General features: G+C 39.5%; 1 protein-coding gene across 3 annotated transcripts in view; it reads right to left on the reverse strand.

The window, feature by feature from the left end:
- The window catches only part of GPAM (glycerol-3-phosphate acyltransferase, mitochondrial), a 38,972-nt gene extending 26,628 nt beyond the window's left edge, over positions 1-12,344 (reverse strand). For 2 of the 3 annotated variants that reach the window (XM_057380604.1, XM_057380603.1), the window contains exon 1: positions 302-416. The gene's annotated coding sequence lies outside the window, so the exon portion shown is untranslated. Of the gene's footprint in view, positions 1-301; positions 417-12,273 lie in introns of those variants that run through there. The other variant, XM_057380605.1, reaches the window with a different exon arrangement.
- Positions 12,345-21,457: the final 9,113 nt, after the last annotated feature.

Consider the following 21,457-nt stretch of genomic DNA (forward strand, 5'->3'; position numbering starts at 1 on the left):
CGCACCGCTCCCGGCACCGCTCCCGGCACCGACCCGGGTTCCGCTCGCGTCCCGGGCTCCGGGGCTGCCCAGCCCGCCCGCCGCGCTCGTGGCGGCGCCGAGCCTGACGCGACTTCCTGAGCGCCCGGCCCGGCCCTGCCCGGCTCCAGCACCGGCACCGGCCCCGCCGGCCGCAGGGTCCCGGCGCTGCCCTCCCGCCCTCACACCGTGCCCAGCCCTGCCCGGAGCCTCTGCGGCCGCCCCATGGTTCAACAGCCGCTTCCCCGGCCCCCTCCCCAKCCCGGCGAGAGCAGCGACTCACGGCTGATTCGCTCTAAAATCTGAGCTGCTAAACGGGAAAACGCTGGAAAAGTGATGTGAAGTGGTGTTTCGATGGGTTCGCAGCGACTCAGAGTTGCCGCTGAGAACAATTGCAGAAATTTCGGGACAGGTATCGATCTGCTAGCTCGGCCTTGCGGCAGTGCCAGTTTGCCTTTTACTGAGCGCAAAAGTAAATGTTGATTGAGATTGCTGCATGTAGCCAAACAAGGGCGAGAGTATTTTTTGGCTTTGGCATTCTTGGTCTATTAAAAGACAGTTTCTCTGTGGCTTGAGTTACAGCCCAGTGGGGAAGGCTCGTGCCTACATTTCTTCTTTGAATGTCCAAATCATAGCAATGCAATACAGGAATAAAGTGACAAAATAAAAGATACATTTATGCTAATGCAMATTCTCTGCTTACAAGTTTAAGTAGCACGAGGTGGTAGTCTTCTGCTTAAGGTCTTCCTTCTAGATGTTATTTTGAAATTATTACAAATGAGAATTGCAAACTAAGAATTACAACTGCCTTTCACACATAAAAGAAAATGCGTAAGATGTGATAGACAAAAACCTAGCTGCTGCATGCATAGGGGAACTGCCCTAGTTCCCACAACTGAGTGCCTCCAGGGAATACCWCTGGAGTATTAGAACTGATCGTTTACAAAGAACATTCTGCAGTTTGTGGGTCAGAAGGGATTCTGAGTCAGAATTTTCCTCCTTTAGCAAGAGAAGGTACTTGATTTTGTTGCAATGTGGACATTGGAATAAAAGACATCACTTTTCAAATTAAAAATACAGTAATAGTATTACTAGTGAAATGTACAACTCWTATAAAGTTTATATTTCTGTGTAACAAGCAGTGCAGAATTTCTGTATAGCAAATAGTTCTCTAAAACACCACATTTTGTATAAAGAAAGGACTATTTCTAATTGTATTTCTTAGAGCACATTCACCAACTAAAGCTTTCACGCATTTTCTCATATACTGGACCAGGAATTTCAAATTTGTGAGTTCTGGTGAAGGAGAGTTGGTGAAGTAGTGCCAAACACTCACATTCTAGTTTTGGTCTTGAAAAGGAAAGTATCCAGAATTTCTGGCYACTTCTGAAATAAAAGCCCGTAGCTGTCCAGCTTTATAACAAAGCTTTTGACTTGATGWCAACTTTTCCTTGGAGTGATTTGTTGAAGGTCAGCTGGGAGAGAGGGGACAGATTCTGCTTTCAGCTGGCTCTGCTGCAGCTAAGAGGATTTGTAGCTGCTTCGCTAATCAGAGCCGAGCCAGGAGGCTGTGAGTGTTCCACTGACAGTCACAGTGCCACTGTCACATCTGTGATCTCTGTCACTACATCCTCATCTCGGCTTTGCTTGCACAATGAACAGCTCATTGCCTCAGTTGTGGCTGGAGATGGAAATGCCTGGCTTTGATCCTGACCCGCAGCAGGGCCACATCCCACTCTCAGGGTTGCRTGGTGTTTGACCCAGGGGTGTTGGAAACAACGAAAGGGGAAGTTCTGAATTCCACTCAGAAAAGTGAAATACAGTGTTGCATCGTGTGTTTTTGTAACTCTCTTTGTATAAGGAGCAAATCACAGAAACAAAGTCCCAATGAAATGCTGCATCCTGATCGTTACTTCCATTGTGTGTCTACGTGCAATGGGAAATCAGAGTTTGAATCATCTTAGAAATCACATTGGAGGAGATGATTCAACAGCTGGATTACTTGAAAGCTGAATATAGCAGAGATAGTAATGARTGCTTATCTGTAGAGCCTAAGAAAATGCATGAAACTTAAGGCAGTTGAAATTCTTGCTAACATGAAATAATTTGTTTCACTGCATTGTATTGTTATTTTGGAATTTCTTAGTAGATATTTTATAAGACCCACAGTACTGTTTACACACAATTCTCTAGGTGTGGAATCACTTTTATTGTTTTACTCTTCCTCTCATAAAAATAGGGGATCAAAGAGGGCACTGGATTTCAGTGTGCTATGATGTAATTCAGAGCAAACTCAGCCACTAAGTGTAAAGCCAGTTGTCTGCTTTATTTCCCTCTATAAAAGATGAACTATAGTACATTTGAAACCYAATATGGAGCTTTTGCCATGTTTTTTCATTGTACACTTACACACTGGCATATTTTTTTCTGGTTGCAAAACAGTTATTTCTGTGATATAAGTAATACAAAAACCAGAAGAAAAGCCTCARTGGCTTTATCATAATTTTATGCAGTCTCTGGAGCCTGATTTTAGTATCAATTATGAGAAAACTGCTCAGGCTATTCTTTAGACTGTCTTGAAAAGGATAGTAAATAGATACAGTGTTTCACTGAAACATAATGATTCTGTGTAATAATAAAARAATGTTTATTTTATGATTATAGAGCAGTTTTCTTATTTTTCTAACCTTAAAAAATTCTTGGCGTCTTGTAAAATAAATCCAGAGATAGTTTTGTCACTCATTTGAAAAGGATCCTGAATTAGTCTAATGGGAATTGCAGCTTAGCAAGATTTTTTACACTTGTATAAATCCTCAGKCTTAGTAGTAAAATCTCATTTCAGTATTGAAAGCTTGGTGGTGATGTTGTGTTGCCATGGAATCAAGCAAATGGGAAAGATTTTGGAATGCCCCAAAGGAACAGACTTTCAGAGCTGCATGTGCTCCAAAAAGCTCAAATACCGCTGGGTTTYGCTTGCAGAAAAGGGAGATTCTATCCTGCTTCCAGTGAAACCAATGGGAGGCTTGCCACTGATCTCAGTAGGAGTGGGAGCATGCCTGAGTTTTGCAATCCATCTTTTGAAAGTGCTTAAACCGAAGTGTTTACCGTGCCAATGAGTCCAGGGAGGTGATTTGCATATGATGGCAAATGAGCAGAACCCTGGCTTTGTGTGAATAAGCTGCTGACCACATTCGTGCATAGCAGCCTGCAGAGGAGAAAGAGCTGGCAGGACTCTTTTTTTCTAAAATAATGATTAGTCCTTCCCATGTTTAAATTCCTCATGAAGCTTCCAGTGGAGTTCAACAAAGTACCTGTTTGCTGGACAATGCTGTGGGGAGGAGGAGGGAGAAGGGACAAGGGGACTTCTTTTTACAACTTTTCTACCCTGGGTCTGCTCTCCGAGCTCATTTCCAGCGATTCCCATGATGTCACTTTTAGTAATGGAGACATGTTTACAAAAGAGTACACAGCATCCTCTTTAGAAAGAMATTTTTGACTTGGGGAGTGCTACAAAAGTTAGGAAACCAAAAACTGTGTGAGGAGGGAGTAAAGATCCAGACAAAGGTTCTTTGTTTGCWGTGACCGAACTTGACCTCACATGACTATGAACAATAATGAATATGCAGTTTGGCAGTGGCAGAACTCAGTGTCAGCAGTATTGCCTTTGGTATACAGTRTATTGAGAGCATCTGAGAGTGGCAAGTGGCCACGAAATGAGCTGATAAAATTGCATGTAGAAATGGTTTGAGTATACTTTATATCTCCTTTCCAGACAAATGATTTTTTTCTCTTCTATTTCATCCCCCTTATCTTGAGAACAAATACAAAATTCATTAAGAGTACAGTGATTCTCTCCTATGTAATATAGCATATCGTGTTTCTSTAATTTTGAAAAGATAAGGGCTTTTCAGCCCAAGCTGTTCCAGGCTTGTCCCTTGAACTTGTTCCTCACATTAGTACAAAAAAGGCTTTTGTTCTAACARAAAGAACCAATATAACTAACTGGTTTAAACCCAGTGTAACTAACTTTTGCACTTCCAAACTTAGCACCATTTTTTCTATCACAAAATTACACACATGCATTTTCTGCAAATCAGAAAATCCTAACTGTCCAAAGGAATTTACCAGTGTTTTTAATTTAGCATTACAGTAGGGCAGAATTTAGAACAAGATTCTCCCATCCTCTTGCCGTGAGTAATTATCTGCCATAACAATGCAAACTTCCCCATGCCTGCTGTGAGCAAGGGGGATGTGTTGTAAGGGTGCTTAGTTCAGCTCTCCASTTTTGTTTCTTGAGGGTATTTGCAAAGTTGATTCTATTCAAGAGCTGGTTTTATCTGAAAAACAACAGATTAAGCAACTAATYTACTGCACACAGGCCCTAAATATTGYTGGATRCTCAAAGGTATGATTCATTTTTAARTAATTAAAAACTGGTGTGGGTGGGGGACTCTGGTGTGTAGAGGATACATTGTATTTGCAGGTRTTTCAAATTTCACTAAAACTTTATTGTCAAGTCCAATAAACTTTTACTTGACAACTCTGCAGAAAGCAAAGACTTTCTTCTCATTTAATCCCCTCTCTAGGAATCCAGAACTGTTTTCTACCCTTCCAAAAAAAGAAACCAAGGTGTATAACAGAAAATAAAGAAATCTGAGAGCTAAGGGCAGCATAGGCAATTTTGAAAAAAATGGCATCTCATAGCAAAATCACAAAATCATGATCTTAATAGATTTGCTGTGACTCATCCTTGGGTCACAGAMCTGCAAATTGTTCTAGAATAACGGGACCCCTAATTATTATGAGGTTCTAGGCAAGTGTATAATCAGTATCTCAAAAGGAAGCACTTTTCACTGCTCAGGTTTGCTCTGTTGTGCACCTGTTGTCTTTAGAAGGACTTGTCMCATCTTGTAAAGCACTGTAGATATTGCAAGTTGGGATCAGGGACAGCTCTTTCAAAACGGTGCTTCAACAAGAGACTTTGCAACAGATTGTGTGACCCAGGTGTCAAATCACTTGATATCCCACCCCTCCCCTCATTTTCGGGTGTTTGGGACCATAATCAAGGCTGGGTGGGACACTGGAAGAGTCTTAATGCCTTTGATGTGAAAGACACAAGACCTGTTGATTGGGAAATTTKCTCAGAATTTTGGGAGCCTTCTTTTGAAACACCTTGGGAGAGTTAGGAAAGTGTCTGGGCATCTGTTCTGCTCTGATGCAATGGTCCTGATGCAGACTTCTGTATATTCCAATGAAGGCTTTACACTCCCAATATCTTCCAATCTCCTATGTGATTATCTCTTACATAGATGAGCAGAGAGACACCTCCAAAGGGCAACACTCCCTGCTCCCCAATTTATTCAAGCAAACAAAATTTACTGATTTTTGGCTTTGCAAAAAGCACAAAGGAGCTAAAAATACCCATAGATATACATATATTTCCTTTTTGTCAGTCAGTCTCACTAAAAAATAGTTCTACAGGCTTAAGTTTACTATAGATACATATAATTGAATTMATGTAACTGATTTTATCTATAAACACAATCAAGAAGAAATAAACTATGCATTTTGTCTCAGCATGACAAAATTAACTGAGAACTCTGACAAAAAGCCATTTTTTTGCTTTTGGCCTTCTCTCTGCACTAATCTGGCCACACCAGTTGTTACATTCCAATTCTGACACTCAAATCATGTTGAGCAATTTTCCCACAGTGTGTTTCCCAAACAAAGGCATTTTTCCCACTCCCACTTATGTTTCTTGCATCTGGGAACTGCAGAAAAATGTCCTTGTTTAAGTCCTAAGATCCAGCCAACCATTGTATTGCAGTGCTAGATTTCAAAAACTATGGGTGATCATTTGACCAAAATGATACCAACTGACCCAGCAAAAGCATACTTTTTCAGTTACTAAATTACAGATCTTCAATTCATAATGTGATAAAATCTTACATAGRGTTTTTTGCACTGCTTGAAGCATAATCTAATACTTTCCCAAGCACCTTATACCATCATGAGAGCAGAACTCTTTTTATTTGTATACCCTAAACTCTTAAATTGCCTGGTTATTCCAGGATATTCACCTGAAATGGCAGAGGCCTTGARAGGGTGAAATCTCTTTCTAGGAGTTGGTGTTTTTGTGGGTCCTGTCTTTCCCTTTTATAAAAGAACAGAACATATTACTACCTTGACCAAAGAACATATTACTACCTTGGTATTTCACACATGACCAGCCATTGCTTCAGGAAAATTACATGGGTCACAGCATGACCGGCTGGATTCATAAAGCTGCTCATGGRCTATGCCACCCCACAGCTCCTTCAGATTTAGGATTGTGAAGGGTCGTATGTGCTTTGTTTATTCTTACTACACTTTTCCCTTTCATTATTTCCACCGGATGAATAAAGCAATAGTGGTTTTCTGGAGGTTTTTTGTTTATTTTACCTTTATGCACAAAGGGACACTAAATATTCCCTGAAGCAAAGTACCCCAGGCTGTAGGACAGGGTTGTTTGAGCCAAGTCTTTAGAGGGAGAGAAGTGACTGCTGCCTTTGATTAGAACCTCATCATCTTAACCTGAGGTACAAGAGAAGGTTTTATCAGATTTTGCCTTTAAAAGCCCTATCTTTGAGAGACACAAAGTTACAAAGAAAAAAACATTTCRTCCAGCATAAAAAAATTGAGCAAATATTAGCACCTGTTAATCAGCATAATTTACTGAAAACATCACAGYAGTTCAGGTAAACTAGAACTGCTGTTAACAGGTGATAGAACTCAGGTTGAAAGACAAGGTGAGGAGCCTCTTGAAGCCACAGTGTCTTACTTCTTCAGAGGAAAAACATTAGCAAACTGCAGATAACCACCTCTGCATTTTGTGACTGAACTTTTTAATTAGTGTTATGGATTGACTATATTGGTGTGATTTTATCATAGAATCTTAAGGAAGAAACTTTAAAAATCGTCTAGTCCCAAACCCCCCTGCCATGGCCAGGGACACCTCCCAGTAGACCAAATTGCTTAAGGCCTTATCCAACCTGGCCTTAAACACTTCCAGGATTGGGGCATCCACAACCCCCTTTAGCAATCTGTTCCAGTATCTCACCACCCTCGCAGTAAAGAATTTTTTCCTAATATCTAGCCAAAATTTCCTCTCTTGCAGTTTGTAAATATTGTAATTACATTATTATTTAAATATAGTGTTACATGACAAATATTATATAATGAAATATAAAAAGTAATGAGCAGAGCAGTGCACTTTGAATGAGCATTCGGAAATCTGCTTTAGTGGTCAGGATATACTGGGCATGCATCTGTCTCAGTGGCTTCCTTGCARAAAGTTTTCTTCTCATTTTCTACCTGTGCTACTGCAGTGTGTCTGAGGTGAAATTGAGCTTCCCCAACCATGCTAAACTGTGTTTACCCACCAGCTTTTTTTACKAAATAACTTTCTGTGCATTTTTCACCTATGACATTTCTCAGATATATTTTTGTGGATAGTTAGTGTTCAGTATTTCTTACGTGACACTTGTTTAGAATGTGCTAATTAGGTTAATGCAAGAAAACACTTGGGAAACACTGACCAAATAGGAAACTGGAGAAGCTCCCAAGCAGTTAAGAAGCAATTTCTGGAACAATTTTCCAAGAGAATTATGTTGCAAATAGCAGTCCCCAGCCCAGCCTACACCATGGCATCACCTGACATTTTTGRCCATTCCTCATTCAGTTTCAGCTCCTCTGCTAACTCATTAGTATGTATGGACTGGGAGGTACCATCAGTAATCCTACCCAGTATGATGAAACATGGAGCAAAATTTCATAGCTTGTTTASCCAAGCAAATACCCGTTACTAAAAATAACTTGGTTACTATATTTTAACCAATACTTCAAGGACTGGCATAGATATCTTATCTGCTTCTGATCAGCCCTCAAAATGAGAGCAAATATATTTTAAAAGATAATTTTTTTTCTAATGTAGGTGTCGTTAAATCTCATAAAGCCTGGGTCAGGTAGATGTGGAGAAAATGTCATCCATGCCTGTAYTTAGAATATTTGGAAGCARAACAATGCRCAATTAAAGAGTCTATGCCATTTTGCAGCTTTGTGGTCAGTAGCATGATCCACTCTCTCTTTGCTTCTCTGCTTTTTCTGTTCTTCTAGGAACTTCATGTAAATGTTTCCTGGCCTTAGATATATGTAGTCAGTTGATACTCAGAATTTAAAGAGGCTCTGTACAAAGCAAGGTGTGCATTTTCAGAGGACCACACTAGAAAATAKATCCTGGTGGAGTCCTCCAGTGAAGAAATGCTTTAAATCTRACTTGTGGTGTTTGCTATGGGAATTCGAATGAATCATATAGAAAAGTGTAAAATAAATGTTAGAGAAGGAAAGCAGGTAATGTTATAGCTGAACCATTTCAACTGTGTCTGCAGTCCTTCTGATTTAGACTTACAAATTTGTTTCATTTTTGCTAAACTGAGATTCCTTTTTCTTGTCTCCATTCTCTTCACTTCCTTCCATTTCATGCTAAACTCTGTACTTAGTGCATGGTCCAAGATATCTTTGGGCTCTTTTTCCTTAGTATAGATCCTGACTTAGCCTAATCAAAATTAAATACAAGAAAAAGGGCTAAAACAGTAAAGTTAGTATAAAATAAATTTTAAAAATCCCTCCYGTGAACATTGACTATGTCTTCTGATGTCTTCTGTACCTACATGTTGTGTTTCAGCTCGCATAGCCTGAGATCCTTAGGGTAAAACCATAGCATGGCAAAAGCCAATGGCAAACCTCCTACACTAACCAGGAAARCTGAATCTCAGTGATGTATGGTACAAATATCAAAAAATTAAATACCATATTACAGGACTACCTACCTTCTGATCCCTACTCGAGCTCAYACTCTACACTTCTGTATTATGCAGGGAGGACATAATTAACGCAAAGTTTATTCAACCGAGAGTAACCTTTGAAAGCACGCTTCCACTATCAGTTGTGATTTGTGCAGGACACCTCACAGAGCTGCAATCTATGCATCCTTACGTAACAGGCATTAAGAAGCAGTTACACAACTCAACGCAAACACCACCGGCAGATGAAAATCCATGGCACAGACAGGATCTTGAGTAATCATCAAAGCAGTGCCAGAAAGCAAATTCTACCTGTAGAAAACTTTTTTTTTTTGTGTTAAATTCATTTCCTGGGATGCTCTGTAGTTCTGTTGCTTGTAGTCCTAATAGTCTGCCACAAAGTGGATTTTCACTGTCAAGTTTTCATCCTTCAAAACCTGTTAATACAAACTTTGACCAATGCTGCCAGAAAATGTGCATGCAACTCAACTCATATCTTTACTGACTGCAATAATAAACTTTTGSTCTAAAACAAACAGGTCATTAGCAAACATACTTTCGTGCACTGAGGTTACTTGGGCCTCTCTCCTCCTGTCATCCTGTTTTACACTCTGATCAGACACTTAGAGCTCTTATGTCTTCATGAGGCCAGGACACTGCAACTTTCTCAAATTTAGTATAGGTTAAGATCATACTTCATTCTTCAGTGCAAAAAGATTATTAGTGTCCTGTCATCAAAACTGTTAATTCAGGCAATACTTTTATTTCAGGGGTTAACTTAGGTTACAGGGTATGTCTAAATTCAGGCAGTTGTGGCTATCCATACATCTATTCTAAATTAAAGAAATTATATTCTAGTATCTTTGTACTACCTTCAGAATATTTTCTGAAGYTGATGTAATTTCTTGATAAAAATGTTTCATTTTTAATGAAAGGAGCATTCCAAGACCMACTTTAAATACTGCATAGTGCAGAAGTTGAAGTTCTATACAAAGTATTATGTGGGACAGACTCTGACCCCTTTTACATCAATAGAGATTGGGATGGCTCCAAGTTTCCACTAGTMTAACTAAGTAGCTTTTTTTTTCCTCAGCCAAGATGCACATGGATTGCAAGACATGTCTGTGTGGTCAGAAATTCTATTTGAAAGRTGAGTAGTTTATCACAGTTTAACTACATGGCATCTTCAGATGCCTCAAACAAGGCCTCAAACAAGACCCAGGTGTTTTGGTTTTTTTTTAATCTACGGCATTGTTTACTTCCTTGACTGATGTGTTCATAATGGATAAAGAGGTGATGTTTMTGAATCAAATATATTCTGACAGCAATAAAACAGTAATACTGGATAGCTAAGGCAGATTTCTAAGGCAGATAACTAAGGAGTTGGGCTGCATTAAGGGGCACAGGAGTGCTGTAATAAGTTTGGGGTTTACCTTTTTCACAGCCTGATAAAAAACCAYCCATCCAACTTTGCTTCTAACTCACCAGTCCATTTCCCCTGTCCAATTCCCAGTTTAAAAAAAAAAATCAAGTTTGTTTGCATACTAGCAATTAGATTTACCAGAATATCTTTCTATTAATTCCTTAATTAAAACTGCATTGCATTTGTCAGAGCCCTTTAGGCAGCAGTAATATCAATGGGATTAATCACCAAAGCATTCTTTTCTTGATCAAGGTGTTTTCCTTAAGTGTTGCTACCAGTTACATCCAAGTCAGCCATGCTTGAGAACACTGTAATTGTGTTGGACAGGAACRTCATTCTTTCCTTGATGAAATAGGTTTCCAAAGTGGTTTCTACCACCTACATTTTGGAAACCAGTGTAYTGCCATATAGGATAGCATCTTTCCTTGCCTGCTATTGGCAAACTGTCACTTTATCTCTGTATGCTCTGTTAACACTTCTACATACAAACTAAACAATCTATGAGTGCAGAAAAGAATCTGGGAAATGTGATGAAGCGTTTATGTATCATCTTCTGACCTTCATATCTTAATTTTTTAAATGTTTCTTTGTAGTGGTCATTGCAGAACTGTCATCTACAACATCCCAATTGTATTGCTTTAACTAACAGGTACATACAAACATCATTCCACTGACTTATTTTTAATCAGGGGTTTCTCATGCTCAATTAAAAAATAGCAATGAAGGAACACATAAAAAGAKAATGTAAAMCAGGCAGTGATTCTGAAAGAAATTRAGATGKTCTGCTTCACATGTTGCTCCATTCTAAGACACTTGAGAAATATTTTCCAGCCTGCAAGTATCCTGAGCACTGCACAGACACCTCTAATTGTATTTTCTTTCATGCAAAAAATACGGCAAAATAATCAGTGTATTACCATGGCCTGCCAATCCTGACACATAGTGGTCATTAGCAAGGATATAAATAAAATCTACCTGGATAAAGAATGATTCACATAGAGAGGAGGTTCCCAGGAGAGGTGCCAGGGATGACCTCTGTCCCCTGCTATTTTATCTGTCCTGCTGACATTTACACAGCTCCATTACTGTGACACCAGAATATATAAGGACATACAGCTGTTCTTACAACACTTAAATGGGGTGGACAGATTACATGGGTTATCCCAGGTCAGAAGGTTGAAGGAGATYGTTGCACAAGCTTCACATGCTCTCGATGGGTAGAAGGTATTTGTTGACCATTCCTATATAAATCATCACCTAACCTCATTCCCAAAGCATCCAAGCATTTCTAAAGCATTCATGSTGCAAGAGTCAAGAACTCCCATCTTGGAGATTTTACTGGACATGAACCAATGGCCAAAAAGACTTGTAGCAACTTCTTTCAGTGCACAATGACTTCTCTTTAGCTGTGGTTGTCAATATGAATATATTCCATAAAAAGACTTCTAAATATCTATTTCAGTCTATCATTTTATTCATGGAGTACTGAGTAAGGCTATATTACCCCCATTGTCCATCTGGTCATAAAATTGAGTTAATTTCTATCAAATGAAGATGCATTTAGGTTTTCACAGTTTGACTATCAGCTCATGTTATAAGGCAGCGTTATATCTGATTTGGAAGCAAAACTACCCTGTTTACATGCACAAAGAAGTTATCCTCAAAACATAAATACATTAACATGTCTTGTTAATTTACTGAAGCCAGCGGTGACATTTCTACATGGGACATAGGCAAGTTGCCATCTACTCTGAGTGATGTAAGCTGAGTTTGATGATTGGATGTCACCTGGTACCTCCTATAGAGGCACCCATACCCATTGCTGGTGGGGTGAGTAGCTCATTCATCCATAAATTCAATACATGTGCTTTGCCACAAGTGGAGGAATAAATCCCTTTATGCAATTGTTGTGATTCCCATATGATGCCATATAGTCAGAAATTATTAATACTTTTATAATTATCCTTATCTGTAAAATGGCAAAATACTTACCACCCTCTGTCCCTGGCAGGATGTTGGGAAGGATAATTAAATGTTATTTGGGGATGCTCTTAGACTGATGAATGTTAAGTCCTGCAAGAGAGAGGAATATGTGAACCACTGACACTTGCTTAACATACACCTATGTCACCTGTGCTGCCTTTGCAGCATTACAAACAAGGCTGGATTGCTCAAAATTAATAATGGGTTTGGACAACCCCTGTCAAAGAAAAGTAATGTATTCTTATGTTGGTATCTTTTCCATTAAAATATCTCATTTTATAGTTTCACCTAAACATTTTCCATCCAGTACCATCTTTCGAGCACAATGGATTTCAGTATTGCCCATCTTCTGGAAGCTGGACTAGATGATCTGTAAAGGTCCCTTCCAACCCAAAGTGTTCTCTGATTCAATGATTTTACCGATGCCAATAAAAGTTCATGCTCAATAAGCTCAGCAGCAGCAATTTGCTTCAGATTTCATGATAATTTTTTAAAATAATGTTAATTTTTTAAAATAATGTTACTTTATAAACCAACTGATATTTTTATTCTTGATTTTAAAGTCACAAGGATATGTTGTAGCTACCTAGACAAAACCCTCATGACAGAAAACCTGCAACTAATAAAAGTACCAAGGGACAAGCGTAGAAGAAAAAATGGCAAAATTCCAGATGCYAAAGACACATTCTGCAGCAGCACCATTGAAGCAATTTACTGAAGGATATTTTCAGCATGTATTTAATAAATGTTAACTTTTACTGGTGACAATTTGAGGTTAGGAAATATCAGAAGGGTTGGACTGGATGTGATGTCAGCAATGCAGGAGAGTTTCGCACAATGCACCTGTTCAGATGACTTTGGAAAGCTGTGGGCTTCACCTTTCATATCTTCATGCTGAAATATCTTGGGTATTTCAACTGCAACCAATGTGAGCTTTAAGATTAATTTAATATATTAACCTTAAAATGGTGCACTCAGATGTAGGAGCCAACCAAACCTAAAATGTTCTTAACAGRTTTTAATAGCATCTTGCACTGGAGCTGGTTGGATATTTTTGCATGAAAGAATGGATGGAATGATTACATAAATTTAGTCTTTATGGRAATTTTTGCTGTTAATCATCTCTCATTTAATCTAAAAATAAGAGCAATTTTGTCCCAATTGCTGAAAAATGATGATGTCAGCTCAGAAATGCTGCAACATTTATGGAGAGAGAGGATGAGCTCACAGTTTAATAGTGATGGTTTAATATCAACAATATTATTGTGTTTCAGGAGAGATGCAGTTCAAAGGCAGATCTCTGCCTTCCTTCTCTCCATGCCAGGATCCTTGTCCAGGTTATATGTTCTGCAATATCTGCCCAGGTATAATGCATCTTGAGWGATTTTATCTGAGATAGAAGTTCATGCACCTAAATGCATCTCCCCAGCTGTCTGCAGTGATATTTCTGAATAGAAAAGCTCTTCAGTTTTCTCTCTTTGAAATCTGTGGGCAAATCTGTAATCACAGACTTAACATTTCTCTGTTCTGTTTACATGGACAGCATTGCAAGCACACATGGCAATATTTCCAGCATGTTCAGACATGCAGGGCAATTTGAAAGGCACTAATAGATAATATTGATACAAATTAAAATCCTGAGCCTCAAACTCTTGTTAAACTGAACAGTTCCCTCTCAGGAGGGGAATCTCAGCAATGCTGAAGAGGCCTGTGACGTAGGTGTTAYTCACAGGAGCCATGGTGCAAGACTGGAAATTCACTTCCAGCTCATTATGCATGTATGGTTTCAGTTGTCCTGAAGGCAGGCTCACRCTGATACACACATTTTAATATACAGCAGTGGGAGTAACAAACCCWACAGCCCTTCAGCACCAGTGGAACAGCAATGCGCTGCAGCAGACACCTCTCCACAGAAACTGGGACCAGCTGGTGGCTGCTGCTGTGCTGCACTTCAAACCAGCATTTCCCGTGGAGAGGAAATGGGGTGGGATGAAAGCTCTGAGGAATTCTCACATTTTTGCATCACCATGTCTAAGTGTTTGTAACCGCCTTCAAAATTTCCATTTCAACCCCTGGATATTCATTTTGGAAAGAATAAAATTGAAGAAACAATGGCAATAAAAGACAAGATAGAAGGATGGACACAGCTCACTCCAAATCAGAAGATTCTTTATTTAGTCTTCCTAAATACATCCCTATAAGAAATTAGATTATTATGTAATGATACTTAGGAAAATCCAGTTGCTGATATATCTGGTAGATATTCAGATGAGTGAAAACAAACTTGGTGCTAACCAGGTGGGAAAGTCTGAAATAGCAACACAGAAAACCACTGGGGTTTCTTAATCTAGAGGAGTTAACCCTCTGGGGYAGTATTGCATGTATCATGACCACAATTTTAGCCCCAGCTATAACTTGAAAGAAGGTGTGATTCTGTCTCTCTGGGCATCTGTGAGACCTAAAAAGTCTATAAGGTAGCAGCTGGTGCTCTAGTACAGTCAGAATGGATGATAATTCTGCATTTTTTATTTTGGAAAAAAAAAAAAAATAAAGCATTATTAACTCAAAACTGGAGTGAATTTACAGGTCTGAGCAGGTTGCATAAATGATTTGCCACACCTTGCTCTTCTGTCTGCTTTCCCTCTGCTTTCTGCAACCTAGAGAAATTGTCCTAAGYCCTACTGAGTGCTGCTAATACTGAGAGATTACTGAGAGGCTGAGGAAAAGATGAACTGGACCAAAGGACCAACACACTGGGCGAGCTTCACCCAGCTAAGCCTAAATGTTTATATCATCTGTCTCTCACTCTAGAAAGAAACATTCATTTCGAGGGCACAGTCCTGATCCCAGAGCAGATGCCTCAAGCATCCAGATGCATCACTCATAACAGCCTCTGAAGGACCCAGTTTCTCTGCACTGAATATACAATTTGTTTAAGTTGACAATTCCGAATACAGACAAACCAGTGGCTTCTAGTGATGGCAGAATCCATCCCAGCTGACAACCTGACAATCCAGCATTAAAGCAAATCAATGAAGAGTTCATCTGGATGCRCAGGACTGATAGGAAGCCCTSAGATWTTTGCAGTTACCCAGTGCTACAGCWCAAGGAASTCAAAKCCTGGACTTTGAAATACGAAAATATAAACAATTTCAGATTGATCATCAAAGGCTTTAACCAGYTCAAATCTCCTCCAGCAGAATTTGCAGCTCCATCTTCCCTGCAGGGTTGCTTCTGTCCTYGGAGAAGACATTAATCCTCCCACTGAGGATCTCCAAGGATCTCGCTGTGATGGAGCTAATTATAGGTAATCTGCCAATGTACAATTAAATATWCTCACCAGCACAATTTGTGGGGTGCATGCTCTGCTATGCCAAGCAAAAGGATCTGAGAGTGGACAGGAATAAAAACCAGCTTGGACTGCTGGAGATTAGTGATCTGAAGCACCTACTGTGTGACAGAGACATCCAGGCTTGGATGTCAGTTCAAACAAATTCCCTTAAACAAGGATGCTTTGTCATGTAGTGTTAGGAAAYTCAATCCTTCCCTAATCAAAATTAAGGAATAATTTTTGAATGTTTGTTTTATACTACAGATCAGAGGAGGAGCGAGCAGAGCTGCTAATCCACCCAGTGTGCTACAACTGTTGTAAGAAGAGAGAATTCTGCCAGTAAGGGGACTGTAAGCTAAAAATACAAGGCAGAGGCTGAAGGGCAGCCAAAGGCACAGGGCAATATTCCATGTCTGGGACCACACAGCTGACCTGTGCCCAGGGCCTGTTCTCTGTCCCCACAGCACTGCTTAAACACATCCCAGAGCATGACAGTACAAATGGAAAAAGCCTCTGGAGATTGTAGAAGAAAAAAAAGAAGTGTTGCATGGAATGGGTTTTTCACTGTCCTTAAGTTATCATGAAGCCAAAGATCACCATCAGTGCTGGAGCAGAGCTGGCACAATCTGCAGCTGAGTGCCTGATGCCACCAGCACCGACAGAACTGATGGAGCCAGCAGTGGGAGGRGATTACCAGCAGCCTCCAACAGGATCAGAAAGCTGTTTCACAGAAACCACTGCAAAATCAGGTGTGAGCCTTAGGAGAGATCCAAGGCAAAGCATCAGTCTTTACTGAACTGGACACACAGATTTGGAAAGGGGCTTTGTGCTACCCCGAAGTTCTCCCAGAGCTTCCAGTCTGAACACAAGGAGATGTAAAAAAACAGGAATGTGTTCTACTTAATACCACAGAGTCTTTCTGTCTTCCACACCTAACAAAACTTAAACCAATACAAAACCCAATACAAACAAACATACCTTAGCTGCAGAATCCTGGTAGGAAAGCCAAAGGGAAATTACATCCTCCCAAAAGCTTCTGCAACTGACACCCAGAGCTCAAAAAACTCATTGAGGAGACCTCAATGAGCACTGTGAGTTTCAGAACAAAGTCCAAAATGTTCTGTTCAAGTAATTTSTTTAAAATTAGTATCAAAAATGAAGCAGATAAATAGGGGGAAAAAAATAAGCATGAAAGTACTAGAAAGAGAAAATGAAAAATCCAAAGGAACTGCACAATATATGTGATTCCCTGTGCCAGGGCTGGCACCCAGCATGTACRTACTTGAACATAACAGGATTTATTCCCATCCTTGGACTACACAATGTATTTATATTTGCAACTGATGTATTGCACAATGCAATGAATAACAAAGTAATAASAGGGAATAAATCAGTTTCCTTGGCACCAGGTTCTGGACAGAACTAAACTGCAAACAGCACGTGACTGATTGGTGATTGCCTTTCATACTCCAATCTAAAGTGAACTCTATAGAAATTCTGCCCATACAGACAGCTATACCCTCCTGTTCTGATAATCAGTTTATGTAAGTGCTGGCTGCCAGGCACACCAGAGTCCTGAGCCTAAGATTGTTCATCAAAAGCAGTTTCTAGAGGAGGATAAGGGTGGCATAAGCTGTATCTTTAGGCCATTACATTTACGAAAAACAAGAGTTATTTTGAAAAAGCAGACTACAACCTTTAGGTGAATTAACAGCTACCTGTTTTACAGGTGGGAGAGAATAATTTTTTTCCAAAAAGAAGGTAGCAGGTAATTTGTTTTGGAAATGCTGAGTGCATTCAGTGTTAAGATCATAAGACCTAAGCTGCCACTGTAGYTTGTTTCAACAGGAACAGCACAAGACATTCCAGCAGATCACGGGAGGATTCCTGGCTTCCATAACATTCAATCAAGAAATGTCTCTGTTCTGAGCCTTGCTTTTCRTTACTCTTTGTAAGAGCAGCACAGGAGTAGAAATTTAGCACAGGRGAGGCAGGTAGTGGATGCAACACACTTTCAAACACTGCCCAGTTAATTACAGCTGTGGAATCATACCCAATTGTAGTGTAAGCCAAATAGATTCCAGGTTTTTTTAATTGCTTGTCGCTATATTAATGTTAGTTGTATAGTGATTAGAAAAGGTGTGACTCAGAAAAGAGCCACCACAGGAATGACAAGTATTTCMAAGTGGAAAGAAACACACAGGTCTATCCTGAAGTGGTGAGGTGGTGAAAAGATATTTAATGTTATTAAATACCTATTAGGCTTGAGTGGCAGAGCCTTGAATCTTGTGGGGGAAAACACTGATGAAGTCAGGGGTGCCGTGCTAGAGGGTCAGGCAGAACAGCTCCTTCTAAGGTGAGAACCCGAGTGAGCAAATCCTCCCAGTCTCTGCACAGCTGAGTCATGAACCCGCAGGTGGGTGCTCAGCTAAGGGTGTATCACACCACAGCTCAGCACACACTCATTCTGCACCTCTGGCTCCCCTTGGATAATGTGTCTCCACAGCCATGAGCACAATGCAGAAGCACCCGTGCACCCCTCTCTGGTCTGCCCCGAGAGCAGATTCCCCCGCTGCTTTGTGCTCACTTGGTCTCCCATCTTGTTTCTTTTTTCTTATTCACTTACCTGGTTRTATTTCTTTTGCTTTTTGATCTTTTTCAAAATCAGATGAATGCTGTGCAGGAGCTGTGTTAGTGCAATGTTTGCCTGGCAAGGTCAGGAAGATGGCAAAAGCTATCTGGCATTCCAGGATGGGGGAGAAGTGCAAACAAGGGCAGTTATGTCAGACACTTTCAGGAGCATAGCCAAAAACAGGGTCAGAGAGACCAGAACAGTTAAAATCACTCAAGCCCTATCCTGAGCACTGCAATAAGGCTCAAGAAATACTCAGGTAAATCATTCCAAATCTTAGAAGACTAAAAATGTATTTAAATTTTCCCTCGTGTTGTGTAAGAAAAAGACTCTGGTGTGAGAAGCAGCTTTTCCTATAGAAGACTTTTGACCCCAAAACAGTCTGTATCTCCTAAAGATATCTCTCATTTTAGGGCAGAAATAAAAGTGGGATGCAGAGGCTGAGTGTTCTTCCGCTCCCTATCAGCTGCTAGTTGGCTCTTTAGAAACTCATTAACTTCCAAAAGAGACCTTGGTCCTAATTAGTGCCTGGACTGACCAGGYGCCCCTTTCTCCTTCACCTTTGCCTTTCAGAGCCTCCTGCAATGATTAAAAGAAATCACACTTTTTTTAGTATAATTTTTAAGGGTATTTTTTCAGCTATCAGGATCTGCAACAACTGAATTCAGTTCTGCTGTGAAGTTTACCAGACCACTCCAGAATTCTCCAGCATCCTAATTCTTCATGCATGCATGTATCACTCTTTAATCCATCACTAAACCAGGTACTGCAATTTCCTTTCTTTGGCCTTCTGTGCAACAGAATCTGTTTTAACTGTGACTGAAGTGACACCAAGGTCATTCAACCAACTGCAATGTTTATGCTAATYCTGCATTCTTTTTAATACTATGGATAAGAGGGAAATTAATAAAAAATAGACTAATTCCATCTTCCAAAATTAAAATGTATTTTGCATGTAGATATGTACCCAGACCCTCCATCACAGTGAYAAAAAGAACTTATCAATACAATAGCAAAACAAGAGGACTCCTCGCTTTAATTTCTGTCTAAAAATCCAATTAATGCTATCAAGTTCGCTTTAGTGCTCAATGAGTATGAGCACTAAAAGATAAACTGCAAGAAAAGCAAAATGAGAAAAGTTACAATTGCAAAGCACAAGCACATTCTCACTTGGGCTCTTATGCAGTTTAATGACTRTGGCCATGACATGCAAAATATTTTTTATTTCTTGAATTTCTTCCAGTTTCTCAGAAATATATTTCACATTCATCACATCTGCACAGGAAAATAAAGGCTGCCATGCCCTGAAACTGGTGATTTTGGATGACTGGACATGGGGTCCTCTGYTGCACAGCCACGGGTGCACTCATAGTCCAGCAAAGCAATTCCCTTCCCAGGTAACTGTGATAGTCCTTATCCACCAAAATTAGAGGAAGCATTGTCACATTGGCACATGGACTATCAAAATAGTTAATGTGGGGCTATAAAGTAGTAATACTACCCTAACAACATCTCTAATTAATATAATTTATGTAAATGCTTCCTAAATACTCTTATCTTGTTGTAGATATGCACACAGTGTTACAGGAAGGCAAACTGAAGCTATCATAATTCATTATCATAATTATATATTAATGATAACCCTAGATTTCATTTTCCAAAACAATGATTRAAAAACATCATCACTACAGCAACAGAAATTCCAGGTAGAGTGAGGCTAGTAAGCTCCTGAAGGRTATCCTACTAGTAGCAATTAAAATAAATTGCAATCAAAAGGTTTCTCAGCCTGGTAAAAATAATAAAATATTTCCACAAAACCTGATGCCACTCCACACAAGGAATTTCTCAGCATTAAATCTAAGAGAGCCATGAAGCTACGAGTCCATTTAAAATAACCAGTGACCTTTAAAAATATTCCTGTTCTGGCATCCTTACCTTGAGTAGTCACATATTTACCAAGCTTGAGCCAAAGGTATGGTCAATCCACTGATTAAACATTTCCTGAATTCTGCTGCTGTTTTCCTTAGGATTCCATATATGTSTGTGCCACAATTGTGTATTTTCTGCTTCTTTAAATTCTCAGACACAAATTTCTAAATCTGTGTTAACTGTCCTTTGTATTCAAACACAATTTCACGTGCACATTCGAGCATTTTCAATTCCTTAAAGAGCAATCTTTAAAAAGAAACATACTGAATAACTAGATGTTTTCCTCCACCCCTTCCTAAGCAAAAATTTCAGTCTATTATTCTTGGGAGAAAAGACTTCTGCTTCAGAGAATTCTGTGAGAYAGAAAACTTTACCAAACAAGAAGTGCTTCCAGATTTGTAAGCATAACTGATCAAATACCAGACTTTCAATCCTGAAGAGCACAGCAATATGTCCACATTCATTCTCTTTAGAATCTGGCTGAAAAATTGAAATAATTAACTCTATGGAAATTTGGATATATCCTAAAGATGTACTTTCCTGATGGGATGGAGCGTTAACTCCTCACCATTTATTCATTTTTGCATAGCTTAAGGGCAGTGGATCCTCTTCAGAGGGAAAACTGCTTTTCCAAAGAGCCCTGTCTGCCAATATTCTCAGGGCAATAACTTTAAGATGCCCCCAGGAGTGCTGGAGGTTCCCTGTTTTGCAGGATGAAGACCAATCTGAAAAATACATGGTGGGCTCAACAGCCTTGTTGTAAAGTAGTGTCATTGCAGACAACTGTAGCTTCACTGGAAAATGTACTTGGTGAAAAAGAGGAATTATTTTTTAAAAAAAACTTTCCTGAGTGAAACTCAAAATGCAATAGATTTATTTGGCAMATATAGAGGAAGAAGCTTCCAGTGCTGATAATAGTGGAAAGGACTCTCATCAGTTTTGCAATCCTGAAAATAACTAGATTTAAGTTCCTAAATTCTTTTTAAAAATATGGATTAGGAATCTAGATCACTTAGATCAATTTTTAAAAGGATATGTAGGTGCCAAGTTCCCCTAGACTTAAATGATTTGCTTATAACCAGGACTGTTTTGCAGAAAATACCACATAATTTCAAAAAAAGGAAAAAATTGGAGCATACTGGCCAAGCAGAAAAAGTTATTACCATCACAATAGTCAAGCACTTAAATAAATCATCAGCATGATTGATCTCAGTGACCTTTAATCTCAATGGCTCTTTTCCCAAGCCATCCAGAACATTCTGTCCAGTATGGTGCATCCAAAAGATAATAAACCATTGTAG

Source organism: Malurus melanocephalus, unplaced genomic scaffold, assembly GCF_030028575.1.
Source record: "Malurus melanocephalus ecotype Western Australia unplaced genomic scaffold, MMel_1.1 scaffold_463, whole genome shotgun sequence".
NCBI classification, from domain to species: Eukaryota; Metazoa; Chordata; class Aves; order Passeriformes; family Maluridae; genus Malurus; species Malurus melanocephalus.